The sequence below is a fragment of the Callithrix jacchus genome, chromosome 16 (assembly GCF_049354715.1).
Source record: "Callithrix jacchus isolate 240 chromosome 16, calJac240_pri, whole genome shotgun sequence".
Classification (NCBI taxonomy): Eukaryota; Metazoa; Chordata; class Mammalia; order Primates; family Cebidae; genus Callithrix; species Callithrix jacchus.
Genome location: NC_133517.1, coordinates 52958485 through 52986448, shown reverse-complemented (window position 1 = coordinate 52986448; position 27964 = coordinate 52958485). Strand labels below are relative to the sequence as shown.

Genomic DNA, 27964 nt, shown 5'->3' with positions numbered 1-27964 from the left:
CAGAAAAAAAAGTGCCTTTCACCTCCCACTATGATTCTGAGGGCTCCCCAACCACGTGGAACTGTAAGTCCAATTAGACTACTTTTGATTCCTAGTCTTGGGTATGTCTTTATCAACAGCATGAAAATGGACTAATACAGTAAATTGGTACCCTTGAGTGGGGTGTTGCTGAAAAGATACCTGAAAATGTGGAAGTGACTTTGGAACTGGGTAACAGGCAGAGGTTGGAAAAGTTTGGAGAGCTCAGAAGAAGTCAGGAAAATGTGGGAAAGTCTGGAACCTCCTAGAGACTTGTTGAATGGTTTTGACAAAAATACTGATAGTGACAACAATAAGGTCCAGGCTGAGGTGGTCTCAGATGGAGAGAGGAACTTGTTGGGAACTGGAGCAAAGTCGACTCTTGTTATGTTTTAGCGAAGTGATGTGTGGAACTCTTTTGTTTTTTGAGACGGAGTCTTGCTCTGTTACCCAGGTTATAGTGCAGGCGGGCAACCTCCGCCACCCGGGTTCAAGCGATTCCCCTGCCTCAGCTTCCTGAGTAGTTGGAACTACAGGCATGTGCCACCATGCTCAGCTAATTTTTTTTTGTATTTTAGTAGACACGGGGTTTCACCACATTGGCCAGGATGGTCACGATTTCCTGACCTTGTGATCCGCTTACCTCGGCCTCTCAAAGTGCTGGGATTAAGGCGTAAGCCACTGTGCCTGGCCAAACTGTGGAACTTCGAACTTGAGACAGATAATTTAGGGTATCTGGTGGAAGAAATTCCTAAGCAGCAAAGCATTCAAAAGGTGACTTGGGTGCTGTTAAAAGTATTCTGTTTTAAAAAGGAAACAGAGGATAAAATTTAAGAAAATTTGCAGCCTGATAATGCAGTAGAAAAGAAAAACTCATTTTCTGAGGAGACATTCAAGTCTTGCATAAGTAGCAAGAAGCTGAATGTTAATCCCCAAGACCATGGGAAAAATGTCTCCAGGCCATGTCAGAGACCTTCATGGTAGCCCCTCCCATCACAGGGCCGGAGGCCCAGGAGGGCCAGGGCCAGGGTCCCGGTGCTGTGTGTGTCCTAGGGACTTGGTTCCCTGGGTCTTCAGCTTCTCCACCCATGGCTGAAAGAGACCAACACAAAGCTCATGCTGTGGCTTCAGGGGTGGAAGCCCCAACCCGTGGCATCTTCCATGTGGTGTTGAGCTTGCAGGTGAACGGAAGTCAGGAACTGAGGTTTGGCTCTGATTAGATTTCAGAAGATGTATGGAAATGCCTAGATGCCTAGGCAAAAGTTTGCTGTAGGGGCGGGGCCCTCATGAAGAACCTCTACTAGGGCAGTGCAGAAGGGAAATGTGGGGTCGGAGCCCCCACATAGAGTCCCTACTGGGGCATGGCCTAGTGGAACTGTGAGAAGAGGGCCACCATCCTCCAGACCTCAGAATGGTAGATCCACCAACAGCTTGCACTGTGTACCTGAAAAAGCTGCAGATACTCAACACTAGCCTGTGAAAGCAGCTGAGAGGGAGGCTATACCCTGCAAGCCACAGAGACGGAGCTGTCCAAGACCATGGGAACCCACCTCTTGCAGCGGTGAGACCTGGAGTCAAAGGAGATCATTTTGGAGCTTTAAAATTTGACTGCCCCGCTGGATTTCAAACTTACACGGGACCTGTAACCCCTTTGTTTTGGACAATTTCTCCCATGTGTAATGGCTGTATTTACCCAATACCTGTACCCCCATTGTATCTAGGAATTAACTAGCTTGCTTTTGATTTTACAGGCTCATAGGCAGAAGGGATTTGCCTTGTCTCAGATGAGACTTTGGACTGTGGACTTCTGGGTTAAGGTTGAAATGAGCTAAGACTTTGGGGGACTGTTGGGAAGGCATGACTGGTTTTGAAATGAGAGGACATGAGTTTTGGAGGGGCCAGGAGTGGAATGATATGGTTTGGCTGTGTCCCCACCAAAATCTCAACGTGAATTATATCTCCCAGAATTCCTACATGCTGTGGGAGGGACCCAGGCGGAGGTAATTGAATTAGAAGGGCCAGTCTTTCCTGTGCTATTCTTGTGATAGTGAATAAGTCTCACAAGATCTGATGGGTTTATCGGGGCTTCCACTTTTTATTCTTCCTCATTTTCTCTTGCCGCTGCTACTGTATAAGAAGTGTCTTTCACCTCCCACCATGACTGAGGGCTCCCCAGCCATGTGGAACTGTAAGTCCAATTAAACTTTTTCTTCCCAGTCTTGGGTATGTCTCTATTAGCAGCATGAAAATGGACTACTACACATGGCTAAGGAGATCAGTGCTGGACAACGCCTGGAATGCTCTCGCTGTCACAGCAAGTCCCCAAGACAGTGCTCAAAGCAACCCGAGCAGACCTCCACCCGCCTCCTGTGAAAAAGAGGAAGAGAAAATGCCTGCTACGGTAAATGTCCAAGCTCCTCCTCCTTGGTCCTATTACTTGGAACCTTTGTACACTTAGCTTAAAAAATGGTGGAATCTTCGCACTCAAAGCCAAGTTTCTGCTACAGATTAAATTTTCCATAAAACCGTTTTGAACCAATCAATAATTTTAGGTTTTGTTTACTCTAAATATAAGAGTTCAGACTCACATTATTAAAATTCATCCCTAAAGGGAAAAAGAAACAGACAAGGCAGATGCAGGACCCGGATGCTCCAAGCCCACTGCATCCCCATTGCCTGTCGTCTGGCTGCCCAGATGCCCTCCTGTTCCTGCCTCACAGGCTGCCCTCCAGCACTACAGGCTCCCTCTGACCTCCCTCCAGCCTTTGCACTAGCCATTTCCGCTGCTTGCACTCCCACCCCCACAAATGGTTTACTTCCTTCATCTGCCCAAATGAAGGGTCTTTGTGACTGAGGCCCACCTGATCCCACCCCCTTCCCAATGCCTGGGCCCTCCCTCATCCTATCTCTGCAGCATTGATACTACCAATTACTGCAGACATCACATGTCATGTGTCTGCTTTTCCCTGCCCTGGGAGAACATAAGGTCCAAGAGAACAGGGCCTTGGCCTGTCCTCTTCCCTGTGACATCCCAGCACCTGGGACAGCTTCTATGTACACTAAATCTCAATAAGCAAAGTGTTACACCCTTAGGTCAGGGAGATGACAGGACAGGAGAGGATGTGTGACTGTGGTGAAGAGAAGACTGTCGTTCAGGAGTCAAGGCACCTGGACTTGAATCCTGGCTATGCCCACTAGTTGTGTGACCCTAACGGGTCACAGCCCTCTCCAGCCTTGGTTTCCTCATCTATTAAATAGGACCAAGAGCATTCAGTGCATGCATTGCTTCAAGGTATAAATTATATAAAAACACAGAACGTGTTCAGAGTATACGCATCAGATTACAGCAACAATGCTAACAGCAATGAAAATGGGCAACATTTATCTTCAAAACATTTTTCAGCTGGGCGTGGTGGCTCACCTGTAATTCCAGCACTTTGGGAGGCCAAGGCGGGTGAATCACGAGGTCAGGGGTTTGAGACCAGCCTGACCAACATGGTGAAACCCCATCTCTACTAGAAATACAAAACACTAGCTGAGCATGGTGTTCCATGCCTGTAATCCCAGACACTCAGGAGGCTGAGGCAGGAGAATCGCTTGAACCCGGGAGGCAGAGGTTGCGGTGAGCGGAGATCACGCCATTGCACTCCAGCCTAGGCAACAAGAGCGAAACTCGATCTCAAAAAACAAAACAAAACAAAAAACCATTTTTCCTAGATGTTATGAACAGTGATACCTTCTTCTGACAAGGCAATGCTCAAACCATTGAGTGAATTGAAAATGCCAGTATGTGCTTCACGGAATTGTGTTCACAGCCTTTTTTTTTTTTTTTTTTTTTAAACCTCCATTCAGGACTCAAAAAAGCGAGTGAATTCTTGGTCCTCTAAAAACTGGCACACTAGAGGACAGAACAGAAGTTATATTTGTTTCCTCCTCATTTTTTCAGAAAGGAAATATTAGGGCCAGATGCAGCGGCCTACACCTGTAGTACCAGCACCCTGGGAGGCCAAGGTGGAAGGATCACTTGAGCCCAGGAGTTCACACCCACCTGGGCAAGATTGCATAGCCCTGTCTCTACAAAAATACAACAATTAGTTGAGCATGGTGGCATGCATCTGTAGTTTCAGCTACTCACAAAGCTGAGGTGGGAGGATAGCTTGAGCCCCGGAGGTTGAAGCTGCAGTGAATCAAAATCACACCACTGCACTCCATCATAGGTGATGAGTGCACTGGGACTGTCTCAAAACAAAACAAAAAATGAAAACAAATACTTAGCAGGAACAGGAAGTATTTTTTTAGAAGACTCATTAGCAATGAAAAAAACCTGAAAATAAGATTAAGAAAACAATTCTGTTTACAATAACATCAGAAAGAATAAAATATTTAGGAATCAATTTAAGAAAAGAAATGCACTTATATACTGAAAACTATAAAACATTGTGGAAAGAAATTAAAGAAATCCTAAATAAATGGCAAAACATCTCATGTTCATGGAATGAAAGATAACAATATTAACATGGCAGAACACTCCACACTGATCAACAGAATTCAACAGATGCTTATCAAAGACAAGCTTGCTGCATAAACAAACAAACAAACAAACAACAAAACCTGTTGTTTCTGCTGTGGGATTACAGGCAGGAGTGCAGTGGCTCAAACCTGTAATCTCAGCACTTGGGAGGCTAAGGTGAATGGATCATGAGGTCAGGAGATCAAGACCATCCTAGCTAACACAGTGAAACTCTATCTCTATTAAAAATACAAAAAATTAGCCAGGCCCACGTGGAGGCACGCGCTTGTAGTCCCAGCTACTCAAGAGGCTGAGGCAGGAGAACCTCTTGAACCCAGGAGGTGGAGGTTGCAGTGACCTGAGATCATACCATTACACTTCCCACTCTGAGATAACGGCAAGACTCCTGGCCTCAAGCAATCTTCCCACCTCAGCCACCCGAAGTGTTGGGATTATAAGCCACTGTGCCTGGCTGACATGTCTATCTTCATACATTGTTTCATACCATTTTGATACACATTTAGGCGTTGATCCATTTTGAGTTAGTTTTGTCCATGTGTGAGGTAGCGTCCTGCTTTGCTTTTTGAATGTGGCCGCTTGGCACTAGGTGTTGGAGACTGTTCTTTCTTTGTGTCACTGAATTGTCTTCGCACCTTTGTCAAAAATTGCTTGATTGTAAATTTAAGGGCTTATTTCTGGACCCAGCTCTGTGCTGTTGTCCTCATGCCCATGCCACATTGCCTTAATTACAATAGCTTTGTGATAAGTTTCAGGTCAGATGCTGTAACCCATTTTGTTCTCTTTTCAAGATTGTTTTGGCTATTCTAGGTCCCTTGAATTTCCACATGAATTTCAGATCAACCTGTCAATTTCCTCAAAAAAGTGAGCTCGGGTTTTTTGGGGGGTTTCTTTGTTTTTGATTTTTTTGAGACAAGTCTCACTCTGTCACCTAGGCTGGAGTGCAGTGGCATGATCTCAGCTCACTGCAACCTCCACCTCCCAAGGTCAAATGATTCTCCTGTCTCAGCCTCCTGAATAGCTGGGACTACAGGCAAGCTAATTTTTTTATATTTTTTAGTAGAGGTGGGGTTTCACCATATTGGCCAGGCTGGTCTTGAACTCCTGACCTCATAATCCATCCACATCGGCCTCCTGAAGTGCTGGGATTACAGGCATGAACCATCATGCCTAGCCAGGAGTAAATTTTTTTTTCTTTTTTTTTTTGAGAAGGAGTCTTACTCTGTTGGCAGGCTGAAGTGCAGTGGCTCGACCTTGGCTCACTGCAACCTCCACTTCCTGGGTTCAAGTGATTCCCCTGCCTCAGCCTCCCGAGTAGCTGGGACTACAGGCGGGTGCCACCATGCCCAACTAATTTTTTGTATTTTAGTAGAAATGGGGTTTCACCATGTTGTCCAGGATGGTCTCGATCTCCTTACCTCATGATGCACCTGCCTTGGCCTCCCAGAGTGCTGGGATTACACGTGTGAGCACCGTGCCTGGCCAGGAGTAAATCCTTATGACATTGGGTTAAGCAATGGTTTCTCAACTATAACATCAAAGTAAAAGGAGCAAAAACAAAAATACTTTTATCAAAATTTAAAAGTTTTGTGCTTCAAATGATACCATTAAGAAACATAAAAATGGCTGGGTGCATGAGGCCTATGATCCCAGTACTTTGGGAGGCAAAGGCGGGTGGATCACGAGGTCATGAGATCAAGACCATCCTGGTCAACATGGTGAAACCCCATCTCTACTAAAAATGCAAAAATTAGCTGGGTGTGGTGGCGTGCGGCTGTAGTCCCAGCTACTCAGGAGGCTGAGGCAGGAGAATTGCTTGAACCCAGGAGGTGGACATTGCCGTGAGCCAAGATCGCGCCATTGCACTCCAGCCTGGGTAACAAGAGTGAAACTCCGTCTCAAAAAAAAAGAAAGAAACATAAAAATTCCAAGGCCCTATGTACTGTAAAAAATAAAGGAAGGCCGGGCACGGTGGCTCAAGCCTGTAATCCCAGCACTTTGGGAGGCCGAGGCGGGTGGATCACGAGGTCAAGATATCGAGACCATCCTGGTCAACAAGGTGAAACCCCGTCTCTACTAAAGATACAAAAAATTAGCTGGGCATGGTGGCGCATGCCTGTAATCCCAGCTACTCAGGAGGCTGAGGCAGGAGAATTGCCTGAACCCAGGAGGCGGAGGTTGCGGTGAGCTGAGATAGCGCCATTGCACTCCAGCCTGGGTAACAAGAGCGAAACTCCATCTCAAATAAACAAATAATAAAATAAAATTTAAAAAAATAAAGGAAAAAAGCCCCACAGAATAGAAGAACACATTTGTAAACTGTATTTCTATCTGGCACTTGTATACAGAATACATAAAAAACACATAAATCAGTCAGAAAAGATTAACAGCCCAACTGAAAAACGGGCAAAGGATATGAATAGACATTTCTCCAAAGATGATGGACAAATAGTCAGCAAACACAAGAAAAGATGTTCAAAATCATTAAACTATTGGGGAAGTACAAATCAATACCACCATGAGATGCCACTTCATATCCACTGAGATGGCTTTAATCAAAAAAATGAACAATAACAAGTATTGTCAAGGATGTGGAAACATTGAAACCTTATGTATTACTGTAGGAACACAGAATGGGGCAGCTGCTTTGGAAAACAGTTTTGTATTTCCTCAAAAGTAAACATAGAATTACCATATGACCCAGCAACTACACAAATATTCATAATAGTCAAATGTGGAGACACTCAAATGCCCAGCAATGGATGAAAGTATAAAGGAAACGGGGTTGACCTGTACAATGGAACATCCCTCAGCAATTAAAATGATGGGGCTCGGATGCATGCTACAGTGCCCTGAGACCAGCTGGCTGTGCTGAGGCTCACCATACCCCTCCCATCATCCTCCCTACTGGGCCCAACGAGCCTCTCAATCCCAAACCTCTGCTATCTCCCCAAGCCTCAGCCCCACTGTCATTCACCTGAACCACAGGTAGCTCAACCATTTCTGTATTTCCTGTCAGTCTCCTTGATGTGCTCCTGACACAAAAGCCTGGGTGATGCTTCAAGAAGACTATTTTGGGTGGGCCCCTGGTGCAGTCAGGCTGGCTGCCTCACTTGTCCTGCTTCCTGCCCTGCTCTAGGCTCCCCAGGCTCTCGCCACATGGTCCTGCTACCCCAGGGCTGCCATGTGAGCTGATCCCCACCAGCTTCTGCAGGCCCCAGATTCAATCTCCTCCTGGAGGCTTGCCCTGATCTCCTCATCTAAATGAAGCTACATCCCCGTTCTTCAGAGCACACACCACAGTTGCCAACTGTGTGTATCTGTTCCCTGCACTAGACTGAGCTTCAAGAGACAAATGCTTTACCCCTGCACTGCCAGCCCCCAGCACCACTGACCCGCACTCGGTTATGCATGGAATGGATCAGAAAGGCACGACCACCCAATCCAGCTCTGACGACGCCCCCTGGTGCTGCTCCCTCCTCCCACACCAAAGACCCCAACCACCCACACGTGCTCACACTCAGGACATGCAGTGCTTCCAGACCTCAGGGCAGCCAAGCTTCTCCCAATACCCAACCAAGACCTTCCACATACCAAACACATGCTAATTACAGTCTGTAAATCCTAATGTTGGTTCTCTACGTGAACAAGGCCTATGTTAGGTGTCTCATCCTTTGTGAGAGCCACAGCTGTACGGGGCCCATGTCAGGCTCTGCAGCATCTCCCAGCCAGCGGCAATGGGTCATCAAAAGGCAGATTCTGCAAATGACTTACCATGTGAAATACATCAGAATAGGTCAAGGATGGATAATACTTCATGTAAGTTCTGATGTTTTCCACAAAAAAAATGAAAAAATAAAGCTGGAGCTAGAAATAATCTACTGCAAACTACTTCTTTCCAACTGCATGCTGACTCCGAAGATGGGATTCAAGGTGAGACATGCTCCCCTTCAGGAGACAGTCTCATTCTACATGCTGCAAACACCACCCTTCCACCTGCTCAGTGACCCCAGGTGCCCACTTGCCCTGAGCTCCCACTGGACACTCCAGTCACATAGAGCTGCTGGCACTGCCACATAGCTGCTGGCTTGGGCTGTACATGCCTGCTGCCTGAGTTGTGGTTTTTTTTTGCACCCGGTGAACAGCCCAAGACTCAGCTGCCGATACCCCTCCTTTCTAGACAAGACACCCCTTCTCCAGAAAGCCTACCTGAACTCCACATCCCTCCTGGCCAGCCACCCTAGGGTTCTCCCTGCGACCCCAGGCACACGGCCACCTCTGCTGTCCATAGGATATTAGCACAACTCACTCCCGTGTCCCCCACCAAAGGCCTGGTCTGTCGCCTCCCTGTTGGGGGTATCCGACTGGCAAGTGGCTGGCGCATAAGGCGACAAGAGAGACAGGAGTGAGATGAGTGTGGGTGGGCCTGGCAAACACAGGACCAGGCATGAAAGCCCTGCCAGAGCAATGGAGACAGGCTCTGACCAAGTGAGGCTCATCCTAGGCCCCAGTGGCCTTGGGCAGAAAGTCCCACACTGTCCTTGAACCCCGTCTGTGATTCCTGCACATGCTTTTACAAGCAAGGGTCTCAGGGACCTCGCAAAATTACCCCCTCCCAGAAGTAGGAATTTCCACATCACAGGTGAATTCTGGATAGAATATAAAAGGCCAACGCAGCTGCAATTAAACAGAAACACAGCAGCTCAAGTTTCAGAAGCTGCTCCCCTTTATCAGCAACACACCCAGCAGGCAGTCAGATGTGTAAGTAACAAGAGACCTGTGAGCTGGGAAAACTTCCACTGCAGAGACTTTAGCACAGCCCTAAGTGCCAGGAGGAACATGCAGGCCACCACTCTAATTCAAAGGAATGCTTCAAGGAACTGTAGAAGAAAACCACTAGGAGTATCTCATGGCAAATAGTAAACTCAACCCATGAAGGAAGCATCAGTCACTCTGCCCGGATAGAGTTGGGGCCTCTAGCAGTTCAAAGAAATAATCAAGAGAAAAAGCAGACAAGATGAAAGGAGCATGGCAAGAAAGGAAAATAGACTGAAACACTGTTGGCCAGACAAGGAGTTCTGGAGCCTGTGTCCAGCATGGCTGGCAGGAGCTGGGGAGACAGTGGTGCTCCCACACCTTACACATGTTTACACTGCCATCAACTGTACTCTGAATGGGTTGTCTTAGACCAGCCTGCAAGAGGCTGGTTCATCAGCCTCTTAGTGTTGAAATTAATTTTTTAAACTCATATTATACACAAATAACACTCAGTAATTTACAGAACCCACTGAGAATCAGCCATGCTTCAGCTTCACAACAACCTTGAACAAATAAACAAGGCAAGCATCTTATCTACAGATGAGAGCTCCAGTGCTTAACTGACTTACCTGTGCTCAATCACATAAGCAGTGATTTAAGTCAAAGTTTAACTCAAGTCTTCTGCACGGAGACCAGTGTAGCATCTGCTACCACCTGAAACCTGACACTGATCAGTGGCTCATGCCTCAAACTCCAGCACTTTGGGAGGCAGAGGCTGGAGGATCACTTGAGCCCAGGAGTTCAAAACCAGCCTGGGTAACATGGTAAAATCCTGCCTCTACAAAAAATACAAAAATTGGCTGGACACGGTGGCTCACTCCTGTAATCCCAGCACTTTGGGAATCCAAGGTGGGAGGATCACGAGGTTAGGAGTTCGACAGCAGCTGGCTAACATAGTGAAACCTCATCTCTACTGAAAATACAAAAACTTAGTCAGGTGTGGTGGTGCGCACCTGTAATACCAGCTACTCAGGAGGCTGAGGCAGGAGAATCGCTGGAACCTGGGAGGCAGAGGTTGCAGTGAGCTGAGATCATGCCATTGCACTCCAGCCTGGGCAACAGTGTAAGACTGAGTCTCAAAAAAGAAAAACAGGCCGGGCGTGGTGGCTCACGCCTATAATCCCAGCACTTTGAGGGGCAGAAGAAGGTGGATCACCTGAGGTTGGGAGTTCAAGACCAGCCTGACCAAAACGGAGAAACCCCATCTCTGCTAAAATTACAAAAGTAGCCGGGCATGGTGGCACATGGCCTGTAATCCCAGCTACTCAGGAGGCTGAGGCAGGATAATCACTTGAACCCAGAGGTTCAAGCAACAAGCAACAAGAGTGAAACTCCATTTCAGAAAAAACAAAAAAGCATTAAAAAAAATTAGCTGGGCATGGTGACATGCATTTGTTGTCCCAGCTACTTGCAAGGCTAAGGCAGGAGGATCACTTCAGCGCAGGAAGTCAAAGATACAGTGAACAGAGATCATGCCACTGCCCTCCAGCCTGGGTGACAGATCGAGAACCTGTCTCAAAAAAAAAAAGGAGAAAAGAAAAGAAATTGCTCAGGGATTCATCACCTTGCCACAGCCCCCAGGAACACATCTGCACCAAGGCCCTCTGCAGGAATAGAGCCTTCTGACCCTCACTGTGGAATGCTCTCTTCTGAAAAATTCTAGTCAGTCTTGTTTTTAACAGCTTCATTGAGATAGAATTCACATTACATACAATTCACCCAATTCAAGTGTACAATTTAAGGTTATTTTTAGTATATTCACAGATATGTACAACCTTCACCACAGTCAATTTTAGAATATTTTCATTATGCTAAACGCAATTCAATATCCCTTGGCTGTCATCCCCCAGCCCTTGACAGCCACTAATCTATTTTCTACCTCTACAGATTCACTTCTTCTGGACATTTCACATAAATGGAATTGTCACGGGATCCTTGGGGCGTCACTTCACCAGCCAGAAACCTCTGAGGCCAGTGGTGCCTTCTGCCTGAGTATTGCTGATGACCGCTGGGTTCATTCTGCCCATTCAGCCTGGCAGGTTGCACTCAGCTAGCACTACTGGCCCAGATCCTACGCCTGCCAAGTGCAAGCCAGGCATGAAGTGACAAGGGGTGTGTAAGCAAGCAAGTGCAGGGTTAGGCCACTGTGCACAGCCAGGCATGCCAGCTGCAGTGGAGCAGGCTGCTCCAGGTGCCAGCTCTGTGAGAGGCTGCCACTTGACCAGATGTACACACACGGTTTCTGCTATGGGCCCCTGCATCTGGATGAGGGGAACACAGTGGTACCCAGAAGCTTGGAGATGACAGGAACCACAGAATCCCAAAGAGGGCATCACAGCCCTGGCCTGAGGAGCCCCTAGGTCTGGGCTCCCCAAAGAGCTGCAGTTCTTCTCTCCTTTTCATTGCCTGCAATGTGTCGAGTGTTGGGGGGCTAGAGGGGGGCGTATTTCAGCCCTGTTTGTGTTGCAGCTCATTTAGTCCTACCATTCAGCAGGTCCCAAGTTCTTGTCATGTGTCCAGGAAGAATGAGGTACTCAGACAACTGGAGGGTGAGCAAGTTGAAGAGGACTTCACTGAGTGACAGATCAGTTCTCAGGAGACCTACAGTGGGCAGCTCCTTTCCACCTGCACGTTGTCCCGATCATATGTCCAGCTCTCAGCGGAGAGGAGACCTGGAGTGGGTAGCTCCTATCCTAACTTCAGGCAGGTCGTCCTGTTGTCTGCCTGAGTCTGGCTGAGTCTAGGGTTTGCATGGGTTCAGACTGAAGAAAGTACACACTGACTGGTCCATGGGTGGCTGTGGGCGGGCCCAGAAAAAGCATTATAAGCTCTTACTCTGGGCCATGGAACTGGCAGCCCAGCCCTCAGGCTTCAGGCCATCCCTGACTTGAACACGAGGCTTCAGCAGGGACATGCCCCTTTCCACCCAGGAGCCTTTCTGCCTTCTGCTGCCATCAACCTGCTGTCCATGGCACCCAGGCTACTCATGCTGAGGGGCTCCTGCAGGCCTGTGCCAAGCTGTCCTCAGCCCCCCTCAGGTTCCCTCCTGTGCTCCTTAGTGCCCAAAGTCCAAAGGGGGCCAAGAAGGCAGAGGGCTAGTGTGTCAGTGCTTCCCCAAGCAAACGCACACCTAACCAGTGTGCAATAGTGCCGGGGCTTGGCCTCAACTTTGTTCCAAAATCAACGTGGGCACCAGGAGCAGGGAGAGGCCAGGCAGCGGGAACAGGCACTTCTTAGTCTGTAGGGGAAGTCCTACATCCCTAAGTCCCCGAGACAGCAGGGATGCCTGGGTCCATGGCCACAACTGGGCAACTGCAGCTGCACCCAAGAGGGCCAGGCTCCCACCCCTCCAACTTGGAAGGGGGTGTGGCTCCTGTCTGTTCCCAGCTCCCACTAGCTCCATGGAGCATGCAGCCCCGGCCAGGCACCGCCATTGCAGCTGGCATCATGGCAGTGGCCGCTCCAGACAAGCTACCACTGCCATTAGAATCACACAGTATGTGTCCAGCTTCTTTCATTCAGCATATATATATGCATACACACACACACACATACACACATTTTTTTTTTTTTTGAGACAGAGTTTCATTCTTGTTACCCAGGCTGGAGTGCAATGGCGAGATCTCGGCTCACCGCAACCTCCACCTCCTGGGTTCAGGCAATTCAGACGGGGTTTCACCATGTTGACCAGGATGGTCTCGATCTCTTGACCTCGTGATCCACCTGCCTCGGCCTCCCAAAGTGCTGGGATTACAGCACACACATTTTTTTATACGTAGTCTTTCTCTGTCACCAGGCTGAAGTGCAGTGGTGCGATCTCAGCTCGCTGCAACCTCTGCCTCCCAGGCTCAAATAATTCTCCTGCCTCAGCCTCTTGAATAGTTGGGACTACAGGCGCACATCACCACGCCCAGCTAATTTTTATATTTTTAGTAGAGATGAGGTTTCATCATGTTGGCCAGGATGGTCTTGATCTCATGACCTCGTGATCTGCCTGCCTCAGCCTCCCAAAGTACTGGGATTATAGGTACGAGCAACCATGCTCGGCCAGCATATTTTTTAAGGTTCATACATGTTATAATATGAATCGGTAACACATCTTTTTATTGCCAAATAATGTTCCATTGCAGGGACAGACCACATTCTACTTATCCATTCATCAGTTGATGGACATTTAGGTTGTCTCCACTTTCTGGCTGCTGTGAACACTCACTGACAATTTTCTGGGTGGACGCATATATCCCCAGTCACTCAACTATAAGAACACACAAAAGGTGAACCAGTTTCCAACTGAGACATTCATTTAATTTGACCTATGTTACTTAAAATAAGAGAGATGAAATAATTAGGAGAAATAAATGACCAAAGAAAGTGCAGAAATAAAGACATTAAGAGACAAGAGCAAACCCTGATATGACAGAATAAACAGTGACTGAAGAAAGAGATGCTATTTCTAGGAATGGGTCCTACAGGTACATTTACAAAACACTGCCTACAGCCTTGTTCATGACCGCACAAAAATTACACAGCACCTTCATATAGAAGAACACAATGAAGCTATGGAAAAGAATGTACTAGAAAATGTACTAATATGGAAAGACCCCTCAAACACAGTTGAAAAAGGCAAGGTTCAGACACTTTTTAAAAAGAAAAGGGTAAGGGAAAAAAAAGAATACATGTACTTATTTGCTAGCAAAGTTACAAAGTATCTCTAGAAGGATACACAAGAAGCTGGTCCAGCAAAGCTTCCAGAGGAACCAGGTTCCAGGGTGGAGACTGGGAGGCTTCACTGAGCTCCCTTTGTACTTTTGGACCATGCATATTATTTGCTGAAAAATATTAGTAAACAAAATTGAAACTTTCTAGGAAGCAAAACTAAAGAGGATCTGTGTGAACCAAGACATTTATACTTAGAAAAGCAAGTTATAAGAGAGGCCCAGGAAGCTGGAAGCAGCCAACATGGGAAACGTGTCAAGGAGTCCCTCCCATTGTCATGCCACCCATTCTTTGAGGGCAACTCCCCATCCTAAACCCAATCATCTTTACTGAAGCCAATGCTCAAGGAAACGTTACAATGTGCAGCACGACTTTAAGAATACAAATAGCGGCCGGGCGCGGTGGCTCACGCCTATAATCCCAGCACTTTGGGAGGCCGAGGCGGGTGGATCCCTAGGTCAAGAGATCGAGACCATCCTGGTCAACAAGGTGAAACTCCGTCTCTACTAAAAATACAAAAATTAGCCGGGCATGGTGGTGTGCGCCTGTAATCCCAGCTACTCGGGAGGCTGAGGCAGGAGAATTGCTTCAACCCAGGAGGCGGAGGTTGCGGTGAGCCAAGATCATGCCATTGCACTCCGGTCTGGGTAACAACAGCGAACTCCATTTCAAAAAAAAAAAATAATAATAATAATAATAGCCAGGTGCAATGGTTCATGTCTATAATCCCAGCAGTTTGGGAGGCCAAGGCAGGAGGATCACTTGAGCCCAGGAGATGGAGGCTGCAGTGTGATCACACCACTGCACTCCAGCCTGGGTAATCCACCAGGAAGGGCAGGGCAGGGCAGGGCAGGGCAGGGGAGGGGAGGGGAGGGGAGAAAGGAAAGAAAAAAGGAAAGGAAAGGAAGAGAGAAAGAGAGAGAGAAAGAAAGAAAGAAGGAAAGAGAGAAAGAAAGAGAGAAAGAGAGAAAGAGAGAAAGAAAGAAAGAAAGAAAGAAAGAAAGAAAGAAAGAAAGAAAGAAAGAAAATAGAAACGTATCTCTTGCCCTCAAGGACTTCCCAGTCCAGAGGAGAGAAAATATGTGATTGTACAGTGACCAAAAGCACCACCCAGAGCACTACGGGAGGGAGTGGAGCACCTGAGGACAAGGCAGGGATCCAGGAGGGAACCCACAGACACTGCCTAAACCTGAGTCAAAGGGCTAAAGGAGCTAGTGAGCTTGGCTTGGTTTTGGAAAGAGGGACGCCAAGCAAGCCTTGGCCTGTGACCACATGGCAGTTTTTCGGGAGAGCAGAGTTGGTTAGGGTCATGCAGGGCTGTGGAGTATAGTCCAGGAGGCACTGGGGAGCCAGAGAGGAGAGCCAGGCAGCAGAGTCACTTGCCCAAGTGCTCTGAGTCTGGCACCATGCTGTGCACTATAGGGTTTCAACAGCATCCTTGGCCTCCGAAAATCCCTGGCCACCCCCTCCTAGTTGGGACAAACAAAAATGTCTCCAAATATTGCCAAATGAAGCAGGGGGTCAGGAGGTGGTGTCAGAATAACCCCTGGGGAGACCACTGCTCTGTGCACATCATCTGAACAGCTATGTGGCAGAGACAAGGGAGGGGCTGAAGGCTAGGGCAGGGGAGCCCCAGGAGGCACAGCCTAGTGCAGGAGGGACATGGTGCAAGCCCCGCTCAGGCAGGGGTTCTGGTGACATAGGAAGGCTGGGTCTCATCACTGTTCATGGGGAATTAGCAGCAGGACCTGGAGCTGTATCACATGGTAGCTGAGGGGAGGACCCAGCATGCTGAATTTCTAAGTGGTGACCAGGTAGATGGAGATCCCAAAGCCCCAAAGGGTTGAGGCCAGAAGTGAATGTGGGAGCTGAGTCTGAGCCACCTCAGGGGCTCTTGAACACGGAGGCCGGCTCCAGCGTCCAGTGTCTGAGGCTGAGGGAAATGTCCAGCTTTACTGTCAGCCTTGGTGAGACAGCCCAGACAGCAGGTTGGGCTCTTTAGCATTCTTCAGCACAGCGTCGGAGCAGGGGCTTGCGCTTCCCCATAGGAGGCTGTGAGTCCCCCATCCTGCTTTGGCCCATGGACCCTGAGACACCAGTCCAAGGTGATGCTGGGAAAGACACTGAGTTTCTGCCACTCTCTTGCCATAAAAACAGCATGTGCCAAATAAGGACTGGTCCTGGGTCTGGAAATGACAACTCTTGGAAAACAGTCACAAGCAAATGAAACGTGAGCAGAAATTGGCCTCTGCTGCTGTAAGTGCTGCAGTGCTGGGGTTGCTACTACAACTCGCCCTAGAGAAAGCTGGCCCATAAACTCCAGGATTTGAATTTCTTCCTTCACCAATCCATCCTACAAGACATTGCCAATTAAATCTCCCTAAACCATTAATCGGGACACCCCCTGCTCACAAAGCTGCGTATGGTAGCTCCCTGTTAGCTAGAAAATTAATATCTAAAGCCTTTAATTGGAATTCAAATACCTTCTCATTATGATCCTTATCATTATGACCATTATTTCTTACACAACCTTTAAATCTCTAGAAACTACATATAACTGACCTTCTCACCTTTGCTCCCAAAACGTGAAAATACTTCTGTCTGCCGTACTATGTCCCTACTCTTCAATCTCCATTCACATCCCACTGAGTATGGTTCAGCTAGAAGACCACCTCACCTGGAAGACCACCTCATCTTGAAGTCTCCCTTCACTGCTGCAGCCCCCTGCAATTATCTCCCCTTTAAACTTGTAAAGCAGATTTTCTGTAAATGAGCCAGATAACAAGCGGTTTAGGTTTTGTGGGCCATACAGCCTCTGCACAAGGAGTCAGTTCAGCCAAAGCAGCCATGGACAATACAGAAATAAACAGGCGTGACTGCTGAATAAAATCTTATTTACAAAAACAGGCAGGGGAGTCTGCCAGTGGAGCTGTAGTTTACTGACCCCTGCTCTGGAGCACAGGTTAGGCCTTTAATCACAGAAGGACTCATATCTGTAGCAGACTTTTTCTTTTTAAGCCCCCTAAAGCATATCTGTAGCAATACAATATAGGTACAACTCATCATAAATTAGATGTTCAATTTTAAAACTATAAAACAACGCTTGGAAAACACTTGCACAAAAAATTGAAAAAATATTTTTAATGCTAAGTATTATGGTTTTCCCACAGAATTCCAAAAACTCAAAAGGAGGGGAAAGCCGCACCAATGCTGAACCAAGAAAAACTCAATCCAATGGAGCATAATAGCAACTACTAATCTCTTTTCACAACACATGAACTGTGTCAAAGACTGGTATGAGTTTCATAACAAGATTACGAATGGAGGGGGATGCTACTTCTCGTTAACAAAACTCACAGATGTATGATAACAAAATTACTATGTCACCATCACATTTCAGGGGATTGGAAGGATGGCAGGCACCACTGACCAACACAAGTTTTAGGGAAGACAAACTGCAAAATCCTGGTCTCAGGTGTCTTGATATCAAACACAGCAGAAGTGGTAGAGGAACTGGCGTGCAGACCCGCTGAGGAGGAGGACCACAGCAGGCAGAAACAGTGTGGCCAGAGGATGGAAGTCAGGGTCACACTCAATCTCAGGGCACAGGGAAGACTTGTCAGATAAACTTGGGAGCGAGTCCAAGAGGCAGCTGAAAGACACAGCAAGGCAAGCACAGGGTAGCGGAGACAGCCAATGTTGGAGGGTAAGGATTTTCATCTGCTGAAGCAAGACAGGTAACAAGAAGGGACAGAAGACAGGCCAGGCAGTGTAGTCCAGCTCCACGAGGGAGTCTGCCAACCCCAGCCTGTGCTCCACAGGCTGCACACCAGTCTGCTCTTCTGAGCCATGCCTTGTGGTGTCTTTACAGGACACCCACAAAGCTAACTGGGAGACAGAGTGCATAAGGTCTATGACACACAGGACCATGAGTCAGCGAAGAAGCACAGCAGAGGGGCTTTGCTAGTAGAACTAGGTATCTCAATATAAGACCATATTTCATGGACTTTTTTTCAACAGCACCAAAGAAACCAGTAGAAGCCTACTAGGAGGCTGCATTCTCTGAACTACTGTTGAAAAAACTGTTTCAGGACATGCCAACTCTCCATGCAGTGTGCAGCTTCCAGTGCCCACCCCAGCATACGTGTAGGAGATAAAGCTGGGATGGGCATTTAAATATCTACCTTAGGCTATTTTTGCTGCCACTAACTAAGCATTTAAATTATTCTCACCTAAAATGTCGCAAATCTCAAAACACTCTACTAAAGGTAGAAGGGTTTTACCTAGTCTTTGTGTCACACAATACAAAGGAGTTGAGATGCAATTTTCTAAGGTAAAACTAAGATACAGAGGGAAGAGATGACCAGACTTGAGGAGGAGAACCATCTCCTTGGAAAACATGGAGAATCTTCCCATCATGTTTTGAAGCAAGTTAAATCTTACTTCTTGCAACAGCTTAGCAAGGCAGAACGTTACAATGCTGGTGATTCTACCTTCTCACTTTGTTATGTCCCTCCTTTCACTTAAAGTTTATTTTAATAAATCACCTTTTCTGTTGCAAGGATAACACTGAGAAGTATAACAATGATGACAGGCTGAATGCAGTGGCTCACATCTGTAATCTCAATACTTTGGGAGGACGAGGACAGTGGATCACTTGAGCTCAGCAGTTTGAGACCAGTCTGGGAGACATGGCAAAAAAACAAAAAAATTAGCCAGGTGTGGTGGCACACACCTGTCGTCCCAGCTACTTGGGAGGCTAAGGTGGGAGGATGCCTTAAGCCCAGGAGGTGAAGGCTTCTGTGAGCCATAATTGCCCCACTGCACTCCAGCCTGGCCAGCAGAGTGAAACCATGTCTCAAAAGCAAAAACTGGCTGGGCGCAGTGGCTCATGCCTGTAATCCCAGCACTTTGGGAGGCCGAGGCAGGTGGATTGCCTGAGGTGGGGAGCTTGAGACCATATGAGAAACATGAAGAAACTCTGTCTCGACTAAAAATACAAAATTAGCCAGGTGTGGTGGTGCATGCCTATAGTCCCAGCTACCTGGGAGGCTGAAGCAGGAGAATAACTTGAACCTGGGAGGCGGAAGTTGTGGTGAGCAGAGATTGCACCATTGCACTCTGGCCTTGGCAACAAGAGCAAAGCTGCATTTCAAAAAAAAAAAAAAAAAACTTGGCAGTTTAGTTCAGAGAACATTACTTTAAATCTTACTTCTGTCAACAACAACCCTATATGACCCCAAGAACAATAAGTGCCAAGCTTTTTCCTCTAAGAATTTTTTTTTTTTTTTGAGATAGAGTCTCTCTCTGTCACCCAGGCTGGAGTGCAGTGGAATAATCTCAGCTCACTACAAGCTCCACCTCCCGAGTTCAAGTGATTCTCTGTCTCAGCCTCCTGAGTAGCTGGGACTACAGACATGAGCCAACACAAGCCAGCTAATTTTTGTATTTTTAGTAGAGACAGGGTTTCACCATGTTGGCCAGGCTGGTCTTGAACTCCTGACCTCAAGCAATCTGCCTGCCTCAGCCTCCCTAAGTACTGGGATTACAGATGTGAGCCACCGCGCCTGACCGTTTTCCTCTAAGAACGTCTTAAAACAATCTTACATAATAATTCATCCAATTATATGAAACTTGTTTCTCTTTTACCTTTATAAACATGTGTTCATCCAAAATATGACCTCAGCTTACTGTGTTAGAAACCAGTGCCACAGACTTCCAGTTTAACATAAACTAGAAGTTTATATTACACTGGCAGTGCCGGGGAGAACTAGAGACCCACTGACTCAGCGCGTGCATCCTGGCAGAACCAAACTTAACTCTAACCCTGGGGGTGCCATCTTGACAGTAATAACAATTCCTAACTTTTTAAAACACAATGCGACAGGAAGAAAGTGTTTTACAAGTCTTAATTCACTGAGTCCTCACAACAACACTGTGAGACCAATATTATTCGTGTTCCCATTTTACAGGTGAGAAGCAAAGGCACATCGACCTGGCCGAAGACCACAAAGCCAGTTAAAAGAAGAGTTGCGACTCCAAGGCGGGCAGCCTGGCTCCAGAACCCGCCCTCCAGTGTCCTCCGCTCCCCTGCCTCTCATCAAGACAGCTGGCTAGACCAAGTGCAGGGAGCGAGCGAGGTGCCGCCCCCATTCATTCACTCCAAGCATTCATGGCTTCAGAGCCTGTGCCCAGGATGGTTTGTGGAGTCTCCTCGCTTTACAGCCACACCTCCTCTCGAATCGCCTTTCCCTCCCCTGGCAGGAGAATCGCACCTAGCTCATTGTGGATTGGGCGCCGCCGACGGAACCACCTGCTGTTTATAGAGGGCACCTAGGACGCAGTGTCCAATTCCGCTCACTGGCTTCAAAAGACACATCTCCATATTTGCACCAGGAGGCATGCGAAGCGTCGCCACTGTAGGTTTCTCAGCAGAGGTCACTGGAGGTCTGGCTAAACCCATACAAAACTGAGGGGGAGGGGGCCGGCTGCGTTTACGAAGCTGCGCAGCGCCCACAGCAGCTGCTGGTGGGAAGCGGCTCGGAACACACCCACAGCTGCCGCGGAGCCGGCTGCACGTTTTAAAATAAAAAACGTCCTGGGCCCCAAAATGCACAACCTGCCTCGCTCGTGCCCCTCAGCATGGAACGCTGCCTCCACCCACAGCACTCCAGCAACTGGGAAGCAACCGAGGGATTTCCATCCAGCTCAAAGAGCAAAGGGGAGTCGAAGGCTCCGAGCGCCGGAGATCCAGCCCGCGCGTGCCGCAGGGGCGAGGCCGCAGAGCCCACCCGCAGGCAGCCATGACCCCACCTGGAGACGCCCAAGCCCGCTCCCCGCACCCCGGGGACAAAGCCGGAGACTGCACCGCTGCGCACAGCAGCCCTGCACCCGGGCCGCCCTTCAGGCACCAGCCTGGGCGGGCGCCCACCTGGTATCCACTCCGACGGCGCCCGGGAATGCGGCCGGCGCCCCGAGCTCAGGCTGGGCACACTTGCACTCACACCCGCCTCGGGCGGGGCCCCTCCCACTCACCTCCGGCAGAGGCACACTCACACCCCCCTCGGGCAAGGGCACACCCACCATGGACAGGGGCATACTCACACCCACCTCGGGCAGGGCTCACTCCCACCCTGGAGAGGGGCACACTCACACCCCCTCGGGCAAGGGCACACCCATACCCACCCTGGACAGGGGCACACTCACACCCCCTCGGGCTGGGCACTCACACCTACCCTGGACACGGGCACACTCAGCCCCTCGGCCGGGCACACCCATAACCCCCTCGGGCAGGGGCACACTCACACCCACCTCGGACAGGACACAACCCACCCTGGACGGGGCGCACACACCCACTTCGGGCCGGGCACACTCAACCCACCCTGGGGCCAGGCACACGCGCACTCACCCACCCTCACAACCCCAGCCCGGCCCCTCGGCGCGCACTCGGACACCGCGCGGCCTTGGCCTCTCACGCCGCGGCGCCCCCCGCTCGGCCGGGCCCAAACACTCACGCCCCCTCCCTCCACGGCCGGGTCACCACCCCTCCCGCCGCTGCAGTCGCCGTGGGCCCGGATTCTTCGCGCGGCCGGGCCTGGAGCCTCCGCGGAGGCTGGGCCAGGGCCACAGGGACCGCAGCGCCGGCCCCTCCGCCATCTTCCCGGCCCGCGCCGCCCACCGCCCGCCGCCCGCCGCCGCACTCTCACCGGCCGGCTGCGCGCGGGCCGCGCCGCCACAGTCCCTCATCCCGGCCCGCGCGCCGCGTGTGAGTCGCCCGCCGCTCCCCCGAGGTATGCGCTGCGTTGCTGCGGCTGCTGCTGCTGCTGCTGCTGCTGCCGCCGCCGCCGCCGCCGCGGCAGCCCGCGCTGTCGGCGTCCTCCGCCGCCGCCGCCGGCCGAGTGCGCGGCGGCCGCGCGTCCTCCCGTCACCAAGCGCAACCCCCCGCCTCCGGCTCCGCCCCCGCGGCGATCCCCGCCGGCCGCCAGGGGGCGTTGCCTCGCGAGACAGCAGAACGCATGAGCCGGCGCGCCGCCTGCCGGGAGCCGGAGTTTCGCCGAGGGTGCGCGCGGCCTGCCGGGAGTCCGAGTCCCGCCGAGAATGCGCGCGGCATGCCGGGAGTCGGAGTCCCGCGGAAGGAGCGCGCGGCAAGCCAGAAGCTGGAGCGGCCGCGGTAGCGGCTTGCCTTCCCCACTCCACCCGCCGCCGCTCCTGAGTCCCCCCGGGAGGACCAACCTTGTGTGTTCGCTGTGTCCTCCCGTCTCTTTTGGTGCAGAGCAGTTACCATCTGACACTTCTCGGCGTGGTTTGGTGTAATTTTGCCCCCTCAAACCACAGGCTTCCGGAGTCTGAGATATAACTTTTCTTCGACTCTAGAAATGGAGCCATTCTTCCTCAGTCCTTCCTGTGGCGGGCTTGTGTCTCGTAACCTCCTGTTATTCTCACCTTCTCAGGCCTCTCACCTTTACTCGGTAATTCACTCCGCTGCAGCTCGACTATGCTTCCTTCAGCATTTTCTAATCTGCGTTCAGCCTGGTCTTCTAGATTCTCTTAGTGCATTTCTGGAGAAATAGAGGCTAAACAGCCTGAAGCTTCGACAGTAGAAGACAGGCGCGCACACTGTTCTGTCCAAGACATTCCCTGGGTCCTCACCATGAGAAGCCGCAAAGGGCTGAAAGCCCCCCGTCAAGTCTCCCGTGGAGCCCCACCTCCTGCCCTGCAGCTCACTGCGCCGCCTCGCATAAACTCTCCTGCCTCGGGGAGATCTCCCCTCGGGCTGTCCCACGCTGGTCGTCACTCTTGACTCTTCATACACAGGAGACAAGGCCGTGCTTTTTCGCCTCCTCCCACTCACTCTCCACTGTATTCACTGAGAAAAACCCAACTGGGGGAGCCCACCCCTTCTACTCCATGACTGCTGGAGAAAACAATCACACATCCAGGCCAACTGCCTTCATCTTAAACCTGTGACACTTAAAATGAGCACGTTCCGCCCCGGTGACCACACCCTAGCAGCCGGCACTCTCCACTCTCGTGACCACATACAGTGGGCACTTTCCACGCCCATGACAACACACTAGCAGGGGGCACCTTCCAAGCTTGTGACTACACACTAGCAGTGGGCATTTTCCACACTCGTGACCACACACTTAACAATTACAAATTTTGTAACTAAAAATATACAAAATATTTATAGAGGACACAACTCTTTTTTTTTGGAGACTGAGTCTTGCTCTGTCAACCAGGCTGGAGTGCAGTGGCACAGTCTCGGCTCATTGAACCTCAAGCAATTTTCCTGCCTCAGCCTCCTGAGTAGCTAGGATTACAGGCATGCACAACCACACCAGGTTAATTTTTGTTTTTTGTTTTTGAGGCAGAGTTTCGCTCTTGTTACCCAGGCTGGAGTGCAATGGCGCGATCTCGGCTCACCGCAACCTCCACCTCCCGGGTTCAGGCAATTCTCCTGCCTCAGCCTCCTGAGTAGCTGGGATTACAGGCACACGCCACCATGCCCAGCTAATTTTTTGTATTTTTAGTAGAGACGGGGTTTCACCATGTTGACCAGGAGGGTCTCGATCTCTTGACCTCGTGATCCACCCGCCTCAGCCTCCCAAAGTGCTGAGATTACAGGCTTGAGCCACCACGCCTGGCCTAATTTTTGTATTTTTAGTAGAGATGGAGTTTCACCATGTTAGCCAGGCTGGTCTCTGTAGAAAATAAAAGTAAGTAAGAGTTCCTCTTCAAAGCTTTCTTCTTAGCTTATTAAGAATGAATAATAGCTTCTTCAAAGATTGATTTATTCTAAAGCCTTTTGTTAATAATCCTAAGTAGCTGTTAGTTATAATAAAGACATAGGCATAGGCATATTCTGAGTTTCTAGTTCTTTTTTTTTTTGTTTGGAGATGACACCAGGCTGGAGTGCAGTGGTGCAATCTTGGCTCACTACAACCTCCACCTTCCAGTTCAAGTGATTCTTCCACCTCAGCCTCCTGAGTAGCTGGGACTACAAGCATGCACCACCATGCCTGGCTAATTTTTGTATTTTTTTAGTAGAAACAGGGTTTCCCCATGTTGGTCAGGATGGTCTCCATCTCTTGACCTCGTGATCCACCTGCCTTGACCTCCCAAAGTGCTGGGATTACAGGCGTGAGCCACTGCACCTGGCTGAGTTTCTAGTTCTTATACTGTAGCCCAGATATTTGCCCTGACATGTCTGGACAAGCCCAGGCAGGCCTCAGCCCATGGTTAATTCCCCTTCCTTATTTGGAAATGTTATTGCTTCTTTAAGTCTTTCATAAGTGACTTCCTCTTTTCCTTTGCTTCTCTTGCCTTCACCCTTTTAGGAAACGTTTTGAGTTATTAGCCAATCGGTATAGTTTAGATTCTGAGGCCCAGCTCCAGCCAATGGAGGCAGGGCACAGCAGTAGGGGCTAGTCCGTAAGGGATAAATGTGCTACCTTTCCTTTTTTCAGTGTACTCTCATGGCAAGCTGCTGGTGAGTGTGCCCTTTCTGCAGAAAGTAAAGTCACCTTGCTGAGAGAAAATTTATATTCAAGCACTGCTACTTTTGTGACACCAAAAATTTACAAATAACGGTCTCCAATTCCTGACCTCGTGATCCACCCACCTCGGGATCCCTCCCAAAGTGCTAGGCCTACAGGCATAAGCCACTACACCTGGCTGCAAGTTTGACTTTTTAAGAAGCCACCACACCATTCCCAGCAGCTCTCATGAGTCGGAGGTTCTCCATGTTCTCACTAATGCCTGCTGTGGCCAGTCTTTTGGTTTTCTGTGTTGTTTGTTTGTTTTTGGTCTTTAAAATACATACAATTTACCATCTTAACTATCTTTTTTGTTTTTTTTTTGAGACAGAGTCTTGCTCTATTGCCCAGGCTGGAGTGCAATGTCATGATCTCCACTCACTGCAACTTCCACCTCCTAGGTTCGAGTGATTCTTCTGCTTCAGCCTCACAAGTAGCTGGGATTATAGGCACCTACCACCATGCTCAGCTAATTTTTGTAGATTTAGTAGTGACAGGGTTTCACCATGTTGACCAGGCTGATCTCAGTCTCCTGACCTCTCCATCCGCCCACCGTGGGCTCCCAAAGTGCTGGGACTACAGACATGAGCAACCATGCCTAACCAGAAAGTAAGACTTTTAATGATGGTCTTGCAAGATCAGGTGTCTGGTAGGTAGGCACACCAAGCAGAGTCACAAGCAATTTACCCCCTAGTGTGCAGGTCTAGCCCCCAGTTCTTCAAAGGCTGAGTACTATGGAGCCACAATCTTCCTGGACATTGCCTATTGATTGTTGGGTAGGAGCTTTAGGTTTTTTTTAGGGTTGTCTTGCTACATTTTGTTGTAGCCCACAATGCATTGAAATCCTAGTCAGCTCAGGGCTCTTTAAGTATTTATGACCTAAGTAGCTGGAAAGGCTGATAAGAACAGACAAAGTGAGCTATTTTGCAGGCTAGTAAACTTTCATCTTAGACTAAACTTCTTTGGATCGGGTGAGGGCAATTAAGCAGTGGGGGCATGGGGCAGGAGCGGGGCAAGAAGCAGGCATTGGCTATCCAAGCTGGGGCCTAGTATATCCTGTTTCTTCTGTAGTTTGCTGACCTAAACCAACTTAAGGCACTTTGTCTTGGAAACAGACTACTGTATACATTATTTCCTTCACAAGTAGAAGCTACACAGGCTCCTAAAAGTGAAGAGAACTCACCGGAAGCCATGGGAGCTTCTTACAAGCAGATGGCATGAGGCTGACAAAGGGCTTGGAAAGGGCTGGCCCTGCTCTCTCCCCACAGCCTCTGGCTTCCTCCTCTCTCCCCCCACCCCCACTTCCCTCTTTCTGTCTCTGTCTCTCTCCTCCTCCCTCTCTGTTTCCCTCCCTCCCTCCCACCTTCTCTCTCTCTCTCTGTCTTCTCTCTCTCATCTGGCTATTCTGCTTCTCCATGCAGGGGCTCCCCCACCCCCCACCCCAGCTCTGTGGGGTCTCTCCACACCAACCCTGGCACTAAATGGTGTATGTGTTTCTAGCCTCAGGAGGAGTGAGGGTGGGATTTGTCTCTTCTGGAGACAGACATCAGCCCCTCAGCTGTGTATCCACAATCATCTGGTCCAGTCAGCATGGCCAGGGGTCAGCCCCAGGACAAGCACAGGGACCAAGGCTGGTCCTGTAATGAAGCGTTTACTTGCTTAACTATAAATCTTCCTCAAAGCCATCCCCAGTTGCTGCTCCTAGACATGACATCAGGGACCACTGAAAAAGCTGCTCATCGGGTGCTGTGGCCCAGCTGGCTCTTCACACAGTGACTGTGTCACTCAGGGCTGGGCCTGCAATCCACTTTACCAGTAATGCTCTACTTGGCCCCATAAGCCAAACTCAGATGCATGGACTAGCTAGCACCATCATAAAAACACTAGGGAGAGAAAAACTTAAAAAAAAAAAAAGAAGACTTTTGATAACCTGATTTTAAAAAAAAACGGCTGGACGTGGTGGCTCACGCCTGTATCCTAGCACTTTGGGAGGCCAAGGTGGGTGGATCACCTGAGGTCAGGAGTTCAAGACCAGCCTGGCCATCATGGTGAAATCCCATCTTTTAAAAAGCATAATAATAATAATAATAAACAATAGGGAGGGAAGAAGATGTGTATTGTAAAATTCTGTTTTTGTTGTTGTTTTTTTGGTTTTGAGACAGAGCCTTGCTCTGTCACTCAGGCTGGAGTGCAGTGGTACAATCTTGGCTCACTACAACCTCCACCTCCTGGGTTCAAGCGATTCTCCTTCCTCAACTTCCCAAGAAGCTGGGACTACAGGCATGTACCACCATGCCTAGCTAATTTTTGTATTTTTAGTAGAGGTGGATTTTCACCGTGTTGGCCAGGATACTCTTGAATTCATAACCTCATGATCCTCCTGCCTTGGCCTCCCAAACTCTTGGGATTAAGGGCATGAGCCACTGCACCTGGTCATAAAATTCTTTGAGAGATTTGTTTCCCAATGAAAACTGCTTTTTGTTCTGGTTTTAGTTATTAAACAAGTACTTACTGATCACACACTGGTTTAGGCACCGGGGTACAGCACTATATAGAAAAGGAATGTCCCTGCCCTCCAGGAGTTTACATTTAGAAAGAGTTTGTGGCAAAGACAACAAATAAGGGTGTCACAGAATGCTGCCATATGGAGCCAAGAGCAGTGGGGACAAGTCAAGCAGAGGAGGAGGGAGACGGGGAGGCTACAGAGAGGAGGTCTTTGTAGACAACAGAAGGAAGAGGGGGGCTGAGCCAGGCAAATAGTGAGGGCAAAGGAGAAAGGCAGTGCAAAAGCCCTGAGGCAGGAATGTGGCCAGAGGCCTAGCAAGGCCTAGCAAGAGGAGAAAGAGCAGACGCCATGTTCAGAGAGGAGAAGGAAGGGGATGGTGAGGGTCTTGTGAGTGGAGGGGTGGGGTGACGGGACTTGTGTTTTCAAGGAAATATTCTGGTTGTTGTGAGGAATAGGCTGCATGGGGCAGGGGCCAGGTGGCAGCAGGCTTGGGGGAGCAGCAAGAGCTGGAGCTGAAGGGATGCCAGCCTTGGTGATGCAGCAGTGTAGGTGGTGGAGAGTGGGGACTTCAGGGTCACCAGTAGGTTGGGTAATGAACGTTCAATGTTTCCATTTTCCCTGCTGCAATGTGCATTCCTGGGCCCTAGCCTGTGCACCGGGTCTTGTTTCTATGGATGTCCCAGAGTGGAACGGCTCAGCCCAAGAACAGGTGTATTTATAAATTTCACAGATGCTCCCAGATTGCTTTACAAAGTGCCTGTGAAAATGCACCTTGCAGGCCGGGCGCAGTGGCTCGCACCTGTAATCCCAGCACTTTCGGAGGCTGAGTCGGGTGGATCA

General features: G+C 49.4%; 1 protein-coding gene across 15 annotated transcripts in view; it reads right to left on the bottom strand.

The window, feature by feature from the left end:
• ARHGAP39 (Rho GTPase activating protein 39) overlaps window positions 1–27964 on the bottom strand; it is a 157365-nt gene that overhangs the window by 121120 nt on the left and 8281 nt on the right. For 10 of the 15 annotated variants that reach the window (XM_054246795.2, XM_078352784.1, XM_078352788.1 and 7 more), the window contains exon 1: window positions 21787–21982. The exons of 3 other annotated variants lie outside the window; for them this stretch is intronic. The gene's annotated coding sequence lies outside the window, so the exon portion shown is untranslated. Of the gene's footprint in view, window positions 1–21786; window positions 21983–22312; window positions 23062–27964 lie in introns of those variants that run through there. 2 more of the 15 variants (XM_078352790.1, XM_035277029.3) reach the window with 2 other exon arrangements.